Source organism: Dromiciops gliroides, chromosome 3 (genome assembly GCF_019393635.1).
Source record: "Dromiciops gliroides isolate mDroGli1 chromosome 3, mDroGli1.pri, whole genome shotgun sequence".
In the NCBI taxonomy this organism is placed as follows: Eukaryota; Metazoa; Chordata; class Mammalia; order Microbiotheria; family Microbiotheriidae; genus Dromiciops; species Dromiciops gliroides.
Genome location: NC_057863.1, coordinates 53,922,069 through 53,939,678, shown reverse-complemented (window position 1 = coordinate 53,939,678; position 17,610 = coordinate 53,922,069). Strand labels below are relative to the sequence as shown.

At 40.1% G+C, this 17,610-nt stretch overlaps 1 protein-coding gene across 1 annotated transcript in view; it reads right to left on the bottom strand.

The window, feature by feature from the left end:
• SLC9A9 (solute carrier family 9 member A9) overlaps positions 1-17,610 on the bottom strand; it is a 733,387-nt gene that overhangs the window by 409,861 nt on the left and 305,916 nt on the right.

Here is a 17,610-nt window from a genome sequence, read left to right as displayed (position 1 = left end):
ATATGTCTTTGGTGCTGTTATATATTCACAAATGTTCCTGGTTAAAAAAAGTGCACTTTTATGGCTTATGCACAAATGGCCTATACAAATCATGGTGTGTACAGAATCTTCAGCTGTGATCTTGTCGTAAACCACAAGGCATTTCTCTTCTTCACCAGCGTAACCCTTCGGAAACAGAACTCTGGCAATGTCAACTGCGGCGCAATATTAACCCCAGGGGAGAAGAAAAAGCCCACATTTTCCCACAGAAACAAACTGCTGCAGCTGCTAGAGGTTATCTTTTATGTCCCAGTTCGGGCAGATGACAGCAGATTTATTTACACTGAGGAAATCATTCCCCCAGTGGGAGCGCTATGTACTTCCAGAGCTTTCAGGACGCCATATTTGCCATTTTCTACCAGTGCCACCAAACCTAGGATGTTCATATCAAGTGGAAGCCATTTCCTACCTTAGGGAATTTTCAGGATCACCATGTTAAAATGAGCAGAGGCGCTAAGATAAGATGCTTCCCCCCAAAAAACTCGTTAAGTCCCACTTCTGATTTTGGTGGTCCTCTTTCTTTGAATATTTGGGATGTTTTAAACTCATTAGGATTCAAATCGAGAGATTTTGGAATTCGATTTGAAAGGGCAATTTGTAATAGGCTAAAGTAAAAGGTATCTCTGACACATATCTAAACTTGGACTTTTCAAAGCGGTAGGGGAAATATTTTTTGGTTCTGAAGATTTGTTTTCTAACCTGTTATCTTTTCTTTTTTTTTTTTTTTTTGGTAGGCCAATGAGGGTTAAGTGACTTGCCCAGGGTCACACAGCTAGTATGTGTCAAGTGCCTAAGGCCGGATTTGAAACCAAGTCCTCCTGAATCTAGGGTTGGTGCTTTATCCACTGTGCCACCTAGCTGCCCCCTAACCTGTTATCTTTCATCTGGATACTAGTGAAAATGGCACTAGAAAGCAGAGCCTAATTCTCTGACAGGAAACCTAGTGCATAGCAGAGGTTGTTTGAAATATGCTTAGGTTTTATCTTATGACTTTAAGCCCTAGAACTAGGCCAAACACTTTTCTCTTTGATCCTATAATTGGATAATGAAGAAGAATGTGGATATTGAGTGTAACCCTTGAAATTTATGAGAAAAAAGTACTGCCTTTGATGTGCTCCCCCCCCCCCGCCCCACTCTCATTTTTTATAAAGTATTATGCTTTGTAGAAAACCAGGTTTAGGCCTATTGTATCTACTGGTAACGAGGAATGCTGTAAAGTCTCATTGCCCAGTGCCCAAGGCTTATTTATAGGTTTGAGATATTGGCTTTGACTGAGATTAGCAAACTTCTCCATTCCAATGTGGTAATGATAAATATAATGATAAAACATTCTGTTTGTATTCTGCCCTCCAGGGAGACTTTTCACATATTAACACAGCTTTGCAAATAATTTTCCAAAATCATTAGATTGGCAAAGATGTTTTTTGATGCACAGAATTTGCATTCAACTCAATTCAAACAGGAAAGATCATTTGCTGGCTCTGAAGTGAGAGTTCAGATCCTGTATCTGACACTGCCTGTATGTCCTTGGACAAAGCATCCATTTTCCTTGGAACTCTGTTTCCTCCTGTGCAAAATGAGAGGGCTGGACCATATAGGTGGTCATTTCTAGCTCTTGTTCTGTGGTTCCCATATCCCCTCTCCCTCAATTCAATTCATTAAGTGTTCACCATATGTAAGATACTGTGCTAGAGATTTTTTTTGTAATTTAAAAATTAATTTTAAACTTAAATACAAAATGAGAAAAAACAGAAATCACCATGTACACATCAGAATGAGGAGAGGATTCAGAGATTTTTTTTAAAAGAACTATCCCCTGCCCTTATAGAGCATATAACCTAACCAGGAGGTAGGGGTAGGGGCATTGCTATGTGTTTAGTGATAAGTAAATCTAAAATAAATATGAAGGTTTTTATTTTTGCTTGCTTGTTTTGGTGTGTGGGGGGAGTAAGGAAAGTACAAATAACTAGGGGGAATCAAGGAAGGCCTTATGCAGGAGGGGATGAACTGAATCTTGATGGGAATTATGGACTCACAGAGGAGGAAGTTCAAAGGGAAGGTATACTTGGTATGGGCGACAGCCTGTGCAAAGCTATGGAGTTGGGAAATGGTATGCTATGTATAGGTCAATTGGTTTTACTCTAATATAGAGGATATAAAGGGGAATAACATAGGATCAGTCCAGAAAGGGAGGCTGGAGCCAGATGGAAGGTCCTGAAAGGCGAAACTGAAAAGTTTGAATTTTATCCTGTGGGTAACTAGGAATTACTGGAGAGTCTTTGGATGGGAAGTGAAATGGTTCATGGTTTAGGAATATTAATTTGGCCTCTGTTGAGGATGGATGAAAGAGAGGAGAGACAGGAATCAGAGAGACCATTTAGGAGGCTCTCCCAATAGTCCAAGTGAAGAATGATGAAGACACAAACAAGGATGCTGGCCATATATTTTTTAAAAAGGGGCATGAATGTGAGTCCTTTTGTGGAGGTCACATTTGCAAGAACTGGCTAGTTAGATATGAAAGGCGAAGCAGCGTGAGGAGTTTAGGTTGATGCCAAGGTACAAGTCTGGGGGACTGGAAGGTTAGTGGTGGTACCCTTGATATAAATGGGAAAGTAAGCAAGAGGGATGGATTTGGAGAGAAAGATAATGCATTCTGTTTTTGACATATTCATCTTGAGATGCCTTTGGGCTATTCAGGTGGTTATAGTCCAGCAAGTATCTAGTGTTGCGACACTGGAACTCAGGAGAGAGATGGGGGCTAGGTATGGGGATTTGAGAGTTGTTGGCATACACATGATAGTTGAACCCAAGGGAGCCTATAAAATCATGACAAGAAAGAAAATATATGTAAAGAGAGAAGGGAAGGGGGCCTAGGACAAAGTCCTGGCTATAGGACACGAAATATAATCCACCAATGGAGATTGAGAAAGAAAAGTCAGACAGCTAGGAGGAGAATCAGGAAAGATAGATGTCAGAAAAATCTAGGGAAGAGAGAGAGAATTCAAGATGAAGGGATTCATGGGAGGAGTACGGTTTGCTTTGAGCTAAGAGCTGTCACTGGGGAGAGGTTCTACTGGGATACTAGGCTTGAGAATTGAGAAGACAGGGGTTGTATTTCTATCTTCACCTCTTTCTACTTCCCCTTCCCTTCTGCCCTTCTCTCTCTCTCTGTCTCTGTCTCTGTCTCTCTCCCTCTCCCTCTCTCTCTCCCTCTCCTTCTCCCTCTTTCTCTCTCTGTGACTCTGTCTCTCTGTTTCTATCTTTCTCTGCTTTTTCTTCTCTCTGTCTCTCTCCCTCTATCTTTCTCTGTGTGTCTGTCTCTCTCCTTTGTCCTTTGGCAGTCCTGCTAAGGAGTCTATAGGTTGGGCTAGTACTTTAAGGAGAGTAGGGGAAGCCATATGGCTTTTGCTGAAAGAAATATGAGAACTTCTCTTGAGGGGAGAATGGGTTCAATGATTTCATTAGAATGACAATTGCCTGAAGGGAATGCCTTCTGGATTTAACTTGGCCAGTTGCCATGGTAACTGTGATGGTTGGCAAGTAACCTTTCTATATCTCTTTTAACTGTGAAGGCTTTGTTCTTTTAATTTTCCATTAGTAAAGTTGATTTTAATTGAATTTCATGATCCACATATACTTCTTTATTGCATTTCAAACCCTAAACCTGAATTGCTAGCCGGGCCTTGTATGGGCCTAGCTTAGCTTAGGGTATCAATAATGCTAAAGCTTGTAGAGAGGTCAAGACGGATGAAGATTTAGAGAAGGCCATTGGATGAAATAATCAAGAGATTATTAGGAATTTATTTTCTTCTCTCTTGAGGAGAGAAAGGAAGATTAGGAATAGATGCTGTGGGAAATTCAACAGAGAGCAAAATAAAAAAAAACCCACCTAGTATGATGTAGTAGATCTAGTCAGCATGGTTGTGTGACTTTCTCCAAGAACATCCACCAGCCTGCAAGTAGGCACAGAGAATTTGGACCATCAAGACAACCTAGAGCTGGGTCTTTAGAATGGCATTAGTAGCAAAAGGATGCAAGAGATCAAAGGGTAGAGAATAGTAGATATTGGAGCAGGTTATTTAGAGGGCCAAAATTTCAAAGGGGAAAAAAGTGAAGCTGGTACAGGCTAAGTGGACTTGGAGTGGGGTGGACTGTAAGAAAGAAGGAAGTGACTAGAGGTCATGATCTTTAGGAGGATTGAGGCAGAGGAAGAGATGGAGGGATAAGAGGTTACAGTCTTAGGGAGGAATTTCAGTGTTTCATTTCATGGAGGATGGTGAGGTCAAGGATATAAGCATCCTGGTATATTGCTTTGGTGGAGAGAAGGTAAAGGTCATGATATTAAGCAGGTTGATGCAATGAGAGGTTGGGGTATTAGAAGGGACATCAATATGTCTATTGAAATACCCAAGTATGAGAACAGGGTTTAGAAGAAGAGTGTTGGTTAGTCTTCCTTGAGAGTGGAGGACAAATGATTGGGGTGGGGGGACAATGGTAGAGAGCTGGGACCAGAATCTTGATAGGGTGCTAGAGAAAGATGGTTTGAACTTCAAAATAAGAGTATTTTATGGACATTGAAGTCTGGAAGGGGCAGAGAGAAGCAGGCACTGTAACTTCTCTTGGAGTAGCATGCCAGTGAGCATAAAATATGTGTGGGGAAACTGCCCAGAGATGCACTGGCTCCATTTGGTTCTATTAGTCTACCTAGCCCTGTCCAATTTCTTCACCTGTTCATCCATTCCTCATCCCAAACGCCATATTTTTTTCCCTTTAGGAGTTGCAGAAACTGGTTGCTAGGCTACAGAGGGCTGGAAGGGACTAGGTCTCTGATAGTGCAAAAGAGAGGTGAGCTTTAGATACCCCCCACCATGTAGATAGCTTTGCTGAAGAGCAACCCACTTGACCTGGATATAGACATTTCCCTTCCTGTTGTTTTAGCCTAAAAATGTAGTTTACTTCAGCTACCAGGTATTCCTCCCTGGAACTGTGATATATCTTGGCTTATGGAAGATGAATGGGAATCAGACATAGGGTAGGAACAGGAAGTTTTCTGGTGGGTCATTCAATCAAGACGTAAATATGGAGATCCCACCAAATGTCTAGAACCATGTTAGGTGCAAATTTGGAGCCAGAAAAGAAGCATAAGGCACAATTTCTTCCCTTGAGCTCCTGTTCTAGTTGGGGCTTGGGAGTGGGAGCCAGACTAAAAATACATGAGCAATTCCAAAATTGATAAATGCTGAATTTGTGATGCTGACTATGTCTAAAAGATCTGATCTCCTCTTTGTGCCCAGGAAGGTATGTTGGTAAAAATGTACTTTGTGCTAGGGCACTGTGGTATAATGGGAAAAAAGCCCACTGGGTTTGGAATTATTAAACCTGGAATTGGATACTGTCTCTGCCATTTTACTATCAGCATGACCTTGGGCAAATCATTTCACTTATGAGGTCCTCAGCCTCCTCATCTGTAAAATGAGGGCATTAGATTAGATGACTTTTTTTGGCAAGGCAATGAAGGTTAAGTGACTTGCCCAGGGTCACACAGCTAGTAAGTGTCAAGTGCCTGAGGCTGGATTTGAACTCAGGTCCTCCTGAGTCCAGGGTCAGTGCTTTATCCACTGCGCCACCTAGCTACCCCCTGGATTAGATGACTTTTAAGGGCCCTTCCAGTTCTTATACTCTATGACAATAAGATTTTATAATAATAAATAACAATGCCTAATATTTATATAACTCTTTGAGGTTCCCAAAAGATCCATCCTTCTCACAACAACCTTATGGAGAACAGTAATTACTCATATAACTCAAATATATAAATATTTTGGGTAAGAAAGTGGAAACTTTCTTAGTATTTTAACAGCTTCCTGAGTCAAAAAACATTATCATCAGCAAACATATTCAGAGAACCTACAGGGGTGATGATTTGTTTCAATTTCTCAAACATTTAGTAAATGCCTACTATGTACAAGACACTGTGATACTCACTGGCAATACCAAGACAAAAGAAAAAGAAAATATTCCCTGATCTCAGTGAGCTTACCTTCTACCAGGCTATACAACATATACAGTTGATGTAAATACAAAGTAATTTTAGAAGGAAGAAATCGCCAAGAAAACATTTCTGATCAAGGTCCCCAGTTTCAACTTGCCGGTGACATTGGATTCTCTTTAAAATCCTATCAAGGGGGCAGCTAGGTGGTGCAGTGGATAAAGCACTGATCCTGGATTCAGGAGGACCTGAATTCAAATCCAGCCTCAGATACTTGACACTTACTAGCTGTGTGACCCTGGGCAAGTCACTTAACCTTCATTGCCCCGACACCCCCCCCCAAAAAAAAACCCCCAACAACTATCAAAGGGTTCTATTATGTTTTGCATACTTAATAATCTATGGCATGCTTTTTATGGTTCTGAAATCTCCTTTTGTCTAGTTCCAGAAAACAATACAGTAGAAATGTCTCCTCTATTAGAGATATCCCATCAACATCTAAAAACCAAACCCAACAACAATAGAATAGCAGTTGACCATAGATGCTTTAAAATTTGCAAAGCATTTCCCATTCATTAACTCATTCAGTCCTTATAACAACCCTATGAAGTGGATACTATTGTTATCCCTATTTTACAGATATAGAAATTGAGTCCAGGGCAGCTAGGTGGTACAGTGGATAGAACACTGGCCTTGGATTCAGGAGGATCTGAGTTCAAATCCAGCCTCAGACACTTGACAATTACTTAGCTGTGTGACCCTGGACAAGTCACTAAACCCTCATTGTCCTGTAGGGGGGTGGGGGGAGAAGAAAAGAAAAGAGAAGAGAAGAGAAGAGAAGAGAAGAGAAGAGAAGAGAAGAGAAGAGAAGAGAAGAGAAGAGAAGAGAAGAGAAGAGAAGAGAAGAGAAGAGAAGAGAAGAGAAGAGAAGAGAAGAGAAGAGAAGAAAAGAAAGAAATTGAGTCTCAGAGAGTTCAGCAATTTGCCCCAAGTTATACAAATATAAGGGTCTGAAGTGGGGTTCCAAATCAGATTCCTGATTCCAAGTCTAGCATTAAATCTATCATGGCTTTTTGTCTCTCAGAAAAGAGCTGCTCATTTTCCTTCACCTATATTCAACCAAATTACTGCGAGCCAAGCAAATGATCTTTATGTCATTTTAATTTTGCTCCTTACACTGTTAATATCATCTCTTGAATCTAGTCTGTATGCATATTCTATAAACATAGTTATCTACAGGTTTTCTCCCCCATTGGAATGTGAGCTGTTAAAGGACAGTGATTGGATTTATTTTGGGGGGTGTCTTCCTTTTTATCCCCACTGATTAACACAATAAACACTTTATAAGAGCCTGTTGATTGTCTGAATTTTCTCTTTCTTCTGATTTATATCAAAAGAACTTTTGTGAGACCAAGTGAGTTGGTGAATGGGAAGTCACACCAGAGATGTAACTGAGATTGTTATTACAACCACTTTTCCTGTCCCTGGACATAAATTTCCTGGGATATCACAGATATATTGGAAGACTACCAATTATTCATATCAGTCCCTTCCTGCCATTCCTGGAACTGTCCTTAGCAACATTTAATAATCTTATTCTCTCTAAATTGCTACCCCAGGGTCTGGATTCTCCTGTCACCATGCACTTTTTTTTTTTTTTTTTAGTGAGGCAATTGGGGTTAAGTGACTTGCCCAGGGTCACACAGCTAGTAAGTGTTAAGTGTCTGAGGCTGGCTTTGAACTCAGGTACTCCTGACTCCAGGGCCGGTGCTCTATCCACTGCATCACCTAGCTGCCCCCAACCATGCATTCTTTAGATCCTCCCTGGTTTATATCAAGAGCACATGCAATTTCTTGAACATCGGTTAAGGGTATGCCTTCACTTCTGGACCCTATTTTACTGTTACCTCTCCTTATCCCTCACCTCCATTCTCCTTCCTCATCTTGGCTATATTTAAGCTATCTTCTCACGATGGAACTTCCATCAGCATCTAGGGTCATCTCATCTTGGAATATGTCTCTACCATGACAGCACCATTCTCTTATTAGTAAACTCCTTTCAAGGACCTCCATCTTGGGGATGGGTTGGGGTCAGCTATGCTACATTCCTCTCCTGGCTGTGCTTCTGACTCTAAGGACCTTACTATTTCATCTTCACCCACCCCTCACTTTCCCATTCCCTTTTATTTGTTGTCTTCTCCCATTATAATATAAGATCTTTGAGGGCAGGTACTGTCTTTATGTTTGTGTGTGTGTGTGTGTGTGTATGTGTGTGTATTTCTATTTGTGCTCCCAGGACTTAGCACAGTGCCTAACAAATATTAAGTACTTAATACCTTGACTTGCTTAAGGGAAAGTAACATTTCTTGATGGGGTCAGACCCCATATAGAGTTCAGTAGTGGGTACCATGATTGGTAAGGATGCTGATAAGCTACAGAACATCAAGAGGATGCTCAAGAGCCTTGAGTTCATACTGTACAACATTTAGGCAGCTTGGTGCTACAGTGAATAGTACATTGAACTTGAAGTTAGGAAGATCTGAGTTCACTTTCAGCCTGAGATACTTATTGGCTATGTGACCATGGACAAATTATTTAAACTCTCTCAACCTGTTTTGTCATCTGTAAAATGAGGGATAATAATAGCATCTTCCTCATAAAGTTGTTCTAAGGGTTTTGTTGTTCATTCATTTTTTAGTTGTTCCCAACTCTTTTATGACACCATTTAGACTTTCCTTGGCAAAAACACTGGAGTGATTTACCATTTCCTTCTCCAGCTCATTTTACAGGTGAAGAAACTGAGGCAAGCAGGGTTAAATGGCTTCTCCAGGGTCACTCAGCTAGTAAGTGTGTGAGGTCAGATTTGTACTCAGTAAGTTGAGGTTTCCTAACTCCAAGCCCAGCACTCTATCCACTGCACCACCTAGTACCTTGTTCTAAGAATAGCATGAGATAATATTTGTAAAGCAATTGCCAATGTTAAAGCCTTATAGACATGTTAGCTATTATATTTAAAGGAGCTGGGCATGCGTAGCCTGAGGGAAGTAAGGAAGAAGAAAATGCTTAGGTTAGGTAACAGCAAATAAATCAAAAGGGATTAACCGTGGAAAAAGAATTAAATGGATCCCATTTGGCCCCAGAATACAGAACTAGGAACAATCATGGGTAGACAGTGCAGAGAGGCAAATGTGAGTTGGACATAAATAGATTCTGAGTTCCCCTCACTGGAGATTTTGCCCCACTGGCTGGATGAACACTTGCTACATAGGTTGGAGAATGGACTCTTTTTTCACATATGAGTTGAACTACATTTCTGTTGAGGTCCTTCTAATTCTGCAGTCCTTCTATGTGGACTGGCCAGTCTTCAATGTTTATCTGATTTTAACTTGGGGAGGCATTTGTTGTGGTTGTTGTTTTGATTGGAGACATGTAACTTCCCCCACTGTAGCTATCTCCTGGTGAGGAAGTTTTCTTTACTAAAACTGGCCAGCAATTTAACTGTCATCTTTAATCTTGGAGAGTTGCCTAGAGTCCTTTGAGGTTCATCGACTTGTCCCTTGTCACAGTCAGTATGTGCCATAATCTTGAACCCAGATCCTTTTGACTCCAAGGCCTGATCTCTATCTGCAATATCCTGCTACCACCTGTGATAGTTGTCATTCTATTTTCTTTCTTTTTTAAAATTTAATTATTTTCCAGTTACATATTACATATAAGTATAGTTTTCAATATTTTTCACTGGATTTTGAGTTCCAAATTTTTCTTTTCTTCCCCGCCCCTCCCTTCCCTCCCTCCTCCCCAAGATGGAAAGCAGTCTGATATGGGATGTATATGCACAATCACATCAAACATATTTCTACATTAGTCATCTTGTGAAAGAAGAATCAGAGCACAAAGGAAAAACCTCAAACAAGAAGGAAAAAAAAGCCAGTCCAGAAGTAGAAACAGTATAATTCAATCTGCATTCATAATTCACAGTTCTTTTTTTCTGGATGTTGAGAACATTTTCTATCATGAGGTATTTGAAACTGTTTTGGATTGTTGTACTGCTGAGAAGAGCCAAGTCTATCCCCATTGTTCATCTCACAATGTTGCTGTTACTGTGTACAATGTTCTCATAGTTTTGCTCCTCTCGGTCAGCATCAGTTCATGTAAGTCCTTCCAGGTTTCTCTGAACTCCTCCTGCTCATCGTTTCTTATAGCACAAGAGAATTCTATTACATTCATATACCACAACTTCTTTAGCCATTCCCCTATTGATGGACATTCCCTCGATTTCCAATTCTTTGCCACCACAAAGAGAGCTGCTATAAATATTTTTGTTCATGTGGGTCCTTTTCCCTTTTCTATGGTCTCTGGGATACAGACCTAGCAGTGGTACCACTGGGTCAAAGGGTACGAACAGTCCCATAGCCCTTTAGGCACAGTTCCAAATGTCATTCTATTTTTAAGTGAGGAAGTATCTGAAGCAGAAGAAAATGACAGAGAACTTTCATTTTATTAGGAAATTCCTTAATCCCGCTAAACCACTTTAAAATGTATAAGCTGTGTCTGATTTATTTTGGAGAGGTATCCTCCATTCCTCTCCTTGACTTTCCCGCTGACCTTGATCATAAGGACAAATGCTGTTATTAGACAATAGTATAGGCAGGAGAATTCTTTTAAAGGTATTTTATTCAGCTGAGACCTTTAAAGGGAAGAAATTATTAGAAACCTAAAGTACTTTTCCATTAAAATTCTTTGTCCCTCAAAGAAAGTAGGCAGATCCTTATATATTATTTATCATTTAATAACTGGACCAACCAACCCCTTTTCAGTAATGTTACTTAATTATAAATAAAAATTGATTTTTATGGGACCAATAATTGTATATACCCAATAGAATTCGCTCTGGCAATGGTCTGCCTATTAAATGGGCTTATATTCTGCCAAGGACTGATGAAGAAGAGCATTTACTTTGAAGTATACATGACTCTAGGAATTTCAGAATGTCTCCAGGTACATTGGAAGGGAAAATGGAGAGATTCTGGCCAGGAATCTCTCGAATTCAAATTAGAACTCACTGAGCTTCAGTCTTTGCAAAGGCCAAAGATACTTTCCTGTGGAGAGCTGGGTGCTTAAGAAGGCACATTAATTAAGTCTTTCAGCTCTTATGGGAACATTTAGTGAATTATTGCTCCAGAGACACCTGAATTAAATGCCAAAGAGTGACTTGGACATAGCAGACAATTCTTCCATCTTGATGTCAGACAATTATTTTTGCTTTCTCCTTGTCTATTGTTGAACGGGGTTTGGGGATGTTTGACTTGAGCGTACAGCTCCAAATAATGCTTTCTGAAATGGGTAAGCACTCAGAAAGGGACTATATATCAACCCAAGTGCAGAGGGGGTCAATGAATACTCACCATGATTTAGGCCGCAAGGAGGCGGATAAGGACATCAAGAAGGGTTGCAAATTTTAGCACTGACCATGTCTTTGACAGATTCCTAAGTAGCTCTGGAACATGAAGTCCTTATTTTCAGGTGAAAAAGAAGTCTCTAAGTTTGGGACTTACAAAATGGGCTCTCTAGGAGTAAATATGCATTGTCCCTCTCAGAGTTTCTTTGTCTTTCCCTATTTTTCTCTTCCTTGTAAAACCCATAGCAGCATTAGTGAAGTGGGAAGATTGATGGAACTGGAGCTCGAGCATCTGAATTCAAACCCTTCTTCTGCTACTTAATACTCTAGATGACCTCAGTCAGGTTATTTTTCCTTGGGCTGGACAATTAGGGGAGTGCACCAAGTGACTTCTGAGGTTCCTTCCAGCTCTAAATTTTTATCGCTTAATGACTCTAGGGCTCAACTTTCTCATCTGCAAAGTGGGTGTAATGAGAACACCTTCCTTCCAGAGATCAATAAGAAATGTAAAATGTTTTGCAAGCCTCTATAACTTATAGTTACTATTACTAGTTATTATTAAATGAGACACATAAGTGCCACAGATGTACGTTGTAAGGGAAGTCATTGTCAGTTCTGAGGATGAAGGTGGGGCACGTGGAAGATCACAAAAATCTAGAGCTGAAAGGGACCTTAGATATCATATAGTCAATAAAATATGGCAAGGAATGTCTCCCTTTTGTTTCATGGCCCCAGCCTGTAACACAGGGCCTGCGACATAGCTGGCTTTTAATAAATGCTCTCTGACTTCTTGATTGTTCAATCTTCATTTTACAAATGAGAAAATTGGTACACAGAATGAAGTGACTTGCCCATCACCTGGATAGTGTGTGGCAATAGTAAAGAGCAGAGCACGTATTTAACCTGGACCATAACTATTTCAAAATTGGTGATGGGGGTAGGAAGGCATCCCAGGCAATGTTAACATTATGAGCAAAGGCAGAGAAGTGCAAATCTCATTGGGCATGGTGGCGCATGTCTTTAATACCTGCTACCAGAGAGGCTGAGGCTAGTGAATTGCTTAAGCTCAGGGGTTCTGAACTGTAGTGTGTTTTAAGCCATTCAGGTGTCAGCACCAATTCTGGCCCTAATGAGGTGAGCCACTGTAAATGGAGGGACCACCAATCTGCCTTTGGAGGGATGAATCACCCAATTCTAGAGGGTTGCTATCAGTATCATGGTGGAGCGTATGCTCACACTGATGAAATCAGAGATCACTTAAATGTGTAAAATATGATCATAAATTAATCTCTAAGTAGTAAGACCATTACAGTTTTGGTACTATTAAAGTAGAACAACCTGGCAGGACTTAGAAGGGATAAAGCTATACATGGAAACTATCCCCAATTTGAGGTTAACTCCCAGTAGAATACCCAGATGAATGATTCCTGTTGTTTAGAGCCCAAGATGTAGGATAGGGAAGCTTCCCAAGACTTTGGAAACCCTGTAGTTAATTTGTAAGAAATGTCCAGGACACATTTCATTTGAAAGCAGGAAGCCATTCGTGAAACCCGCTGAAAATTCACAGGTCAAGTTTTCTTAATATAGAATCCTCCACTGTATTGAGGAGGGTTTTTGCTGAAGAAACGACACCCAGAGGGTCTACCAACCTGGATCTGCCATTGTTCTTAGTCATTGTTCACCTGGGCTCTCACCCATGGCTGCCGCTGTCAAAACCCTCCCTCTGAGACACTACAGCAGCCATGAAGAACGAGGGTGGAAATGTCAATGAAACTCAAATGTTATTTCCAAATTTAGCACAGCCCCTTTGTGGAGAGATTCCCATCATCGCTTCCACCGTATGCTCCAAAGGACAAAAATGAAAACGCTATTTCCTTGTAAGAGTGTCGAGCCATTTAGGAATTGCAATTAATTTGTCAGAATGTTACAGGGTTCTGCAGGGGAAGAAACATACACCAGCTCAACGGTGAGGGAGATGAAGTGTTGAATTCTTCTTTTTTCTTTATGAGGCCTGACGAGGTGTGGAGGCTGTAGGGACTCTGTTGAGATGTTTATCCCTTACAAAAAACAGCACAGCAAAACGAACCCCTGACTTGTCCACAAATCAAGTAAAGCTGAACTTCCAATAGCATTGTGGAGGGCAAAGGAAGCACCAGACTACATTACAGTAGTATTGGGAAGAGTACAGGGAAGCTGGGATCGAATTCAGGCTCTGATGTTTAATAGGCTGCCTCTGGCCATAGGCTAAAAATTCACTTCCCCTCTGTAGACCTCAGTTTCATTATTTGTACATCTAGAGCTGCCTCTATCTAAATTTCTTCCAGCTGTAAATACTATCAAACCACCTGAAGTTTCAGGTTTTAGAGAAGGGTTGGGTGGGACTGCTGACCCGGGCAGGAAATTTACAATACAATACACATTTATTAAGGACCTACTATTTGCCAGGAAATGTGCTAAGTGCTGGAGATGCAAAGAAGAAAAAGAAAGACAGTCAAATTTACAGGTGTATTATTTTATGGAGTTCATTAATTCACAGCATAGCCCAGGCTATGGTGTAGGTAACACCATATGAACAAGCAAGAGCTTTTTCCTCTAATGTTACAACAAGGTTATGGGAGGGGAGAGGGTTGAAAAAAGAATTAAGATTTTGTTAATGCCAGGCCAATGAACTTTCCCTTAGACAATGGAATCCTTTGCTAACTGCCCTGTCTTTACTCTCTAGTGTTATGTGATAAAGACAGGGTAGCAGTATATGGAGAGCCAGTCTCAGAGTAGGAAATATCCCTGGGATCCATACCAACTCTGGGAGACTCAGTAAGTTTCCTGACCTCAGAGTGCCCCAGGGAATTCTCTTATGATTTTAAATTGGAGAGAAGGTACAAATATGCTTTGGTAGAGACAGTACCACTACCAGAAGTCTCCTATACTAATGGAGTCCTAGTTTTAGAAAAAACAACAACAAAAATCTCCCAGTGAATCAAACAGTGCCTTAAATAGAATAGATCTTGAATAAATGTTTAATTGATCAATGAAATCATAGGTCTGATACAAATAATAGTAATGTTAACAATAAGGAAGAAGAGGAGAAGAAAGTGAAGGAGAAGGAAAAGGAGGAGGAGAAGAGGGAGGAGGAGAAAGAGAAGAAGAGCAAGAAGAGGAGGAGGGGAAGAGAAGAAGGAGGAAGAGGAGGAGAAAGAGACAAGGAGGAGAAGGAAGTAGAGGAGGAAGAGAAGAAGAGAGAAGGAGGAGAAGAAAAAGGAAGAGGAGGAGGAAGAGAAGAAGAGAGAAGGAGGAAGAGGAGGAGGAAGAAAAGGAGGAGAAGAAAAAGGAAGAGGAGGAGGAAGAGAAGAAGGAAGGGGAGGAGAAAGAGACAAGGGGGAGAAAGAAGTAGAGGAGGAAGAGAAGAAGAGAGAAGGAGGAAGAGAAGAAGGGAGAGGGAGGAAGAATAGGAGAAGAAATCCACAGCAGGAGGAAAAAAAGTCATATTTGGTCTGGTGTATTGGCAACATGTCTAAGGGTTTTAAACAGACAACCTGAAAAGATTTGCCCCCATCAGCTGATTTCCAGCATCTACTTTAATTCAAAAATGGTGAAGAAAACATCTGGGCTTTAAATCTGAGCTCACTTTAATTAAGAATACAACATCCATCTTGTTGGAGAGGGAGAATCTATTTCACCACAGTTCAAGGTTATATTTAGGAGCCTGGCAGGAGGTTATATGCTTAAAGTAATGCATTATGTGAAGGTAGTCAGCTTGCTACATTGTGTTTCCATTTGGGGGTTTAAAGCACAGAGTTTTGCAGATCAACAAATCTCCCCAGTGTTCTATTTCCACATAACATTTTTAAATTGCATAATTTGTCTGGCAGTACAGATCCAAGGATGTTAAGATTTGTAAGACAGAAACATCACTCCTACTAGTTCCTACTAGATGCTATTTCCTCCAGCAAAAGGAGTTGGGTTTAAAGATAAGTTTGGGTCCAAACTCAACACTGTCTAAAAGAATTGAGAAATTTCTACTCATGTTGTTAATGAGACTTCCCAACCAGCTTCTAGTACTATAACCAAAGAAGCTTAAAACAGTGAGTAAATGGGTTGTTAATATATTTGTTTCCTATTTTAAAATAGAAATTTTATTGATATTTTGTTTTTCTATTTCTCAAATTAACCTGATTTCCCTCTCCCATTTTCCCCTGAGACAATCCCTTATATCAAAGAAGTTCAAAAGGAAAAAGTAGAAGAGAGCAGGTCAGCAAAATTGATCAATAGATTGAAAAAATTATCAGATAATCCATGTGATGTTTCATACCACAGGATCACTTGCTACTTCAGTAAAAAGTTGCTTTTTTATTGAGCCTATCTATTATCAGTCTGTACTTACCAGAGAATATATCATATGACCCACTATATCTAGCTGATATCCGCCATGCTTCATATTCTGCCCTAGCCATCTCGAAATCTATTGGTCTGCCATACTCTATTCTTACCATCATTTTCTAGCTCAGGAAACTTAATCAATTTTTTACTGCCATTGCTACTGGAAAGATTGTGTGGATCCACTCTCCAATGGCTTCACTCACCATCCCTGTGATTCTCAAACCAAAGCAACTCTTCCTGAACACAATTTACCTATGTGTGTTTTCTCCCCATGATTAGAATGTAAACGCCCTGAGGGAAGGGACTGGCTAGCATTTGCATCCCTAGTGTTCAGTGATGGGAATATAGTTTCATTTTACTAAGTGCTCATTTACAAATTTATTCATTTACTCAAGGACAGGTGGCTGCAGAACATGGATGTATCGAAAAGAAATGGGATTGGGACAAGGCATGAAAGATAGTGAAATGCTGCCTTTTATGGCTTGTAAAGTGCTTCATGTATAAGGTCTCATTTGATCACTGGGATGAGTGTCTAAATCACTGGGCAGGGACAGAAGGATTGGGCCATAGGACCAATATGGGTCAGGCCAACATTGGCAAGCCAAGGCAAGCACAAATGGCACCATTCAAGAAAAATAGAGTCCCCAAAACCCCAAGGAACTAAAGAAAAAACAAGGGAGAACAAAAAGAGTAGGATGGCAAAAAAAGAGGAGGCAATTAAAAGTTCAAGGACTTTGGTCCTTGGGACTAGGTCTACAGGAGAAAAAGAGAGTGGAAAATGAACAGAAGAACAGATATAAAGAGCTAGCAGCAAGATTAGTCAAGGGAAAGTGATAATGGATTTGGCATCAGAGGATTTGAGTACAAATTCCAGCCCTATAACTTATTTCCCATGGAGCCTTAGCCAAATTGATTCACTTTTCCCAGCCTTGGCTTTCTCATCTGCAAAATGGAGATGGATAATAATGCTTACATTAGCTCCTTCACAGGTCATTGTAAGAGACATTTTATATACCATCACATGTTACAGAAACATGAGTTTTCATTTCAGGTACTATTGGATACATGAAAAGGCAATTATAGATTTAGAGTGAGAAGGGTCATGAGATGAGGGGGTATAATTTACCCCCTTCATTTTTCTTCTGAGGATACTGCCATACAGAAATTTAAATGACAACCCAAGGTCTCAAAGATAAAAATCTGCAGAGACAAGATTTGAACCAAGTTCCTTTTAATTCTTTTTTCCACTAAACCACACTCAGTTCTAGCTTTATTTAACTCTGCTTTATTTTTCAGCTCTATGTTCACACTTCCATCTGTCATTTTCTGCTCTCAAGTGGGGCTGAGAAAATTAATATATTAATTAAACTAAGTAATCATTAATATTAATGTGGTATATATTAATATTAATTTATTTATATATTAATTTGAGAGTCCTTGAAGTGAAAAAATATGCTTTATAATATGCCTGCCAGTTTTCAGTGAGCATGGTTAAATGATATAATTATATATGATGTCCTGGAAAATGAGTATCTAAGAGAAAGCAAAAAAAAAAATCCTCCTCCCAGATGGAATATGTGGACAATCCACTCAGCAGGCCTTGACATTGTTTCTAATGTCTAATTACATAAATCAGCTGTTGCCTTGGTGTCTCCCTTTTAGAAACTCTAACTTCCTTCCAAACCTTCTTTGATCCCTCCAGACATTATTGAGCTCTCCTACCGCAAATTATCTTGTATTTTCTCATCTGCATACATATTGAATCTCATAGTAGAGGAAGGGAGGGAGAGAAGGAAAGGAAACAAGC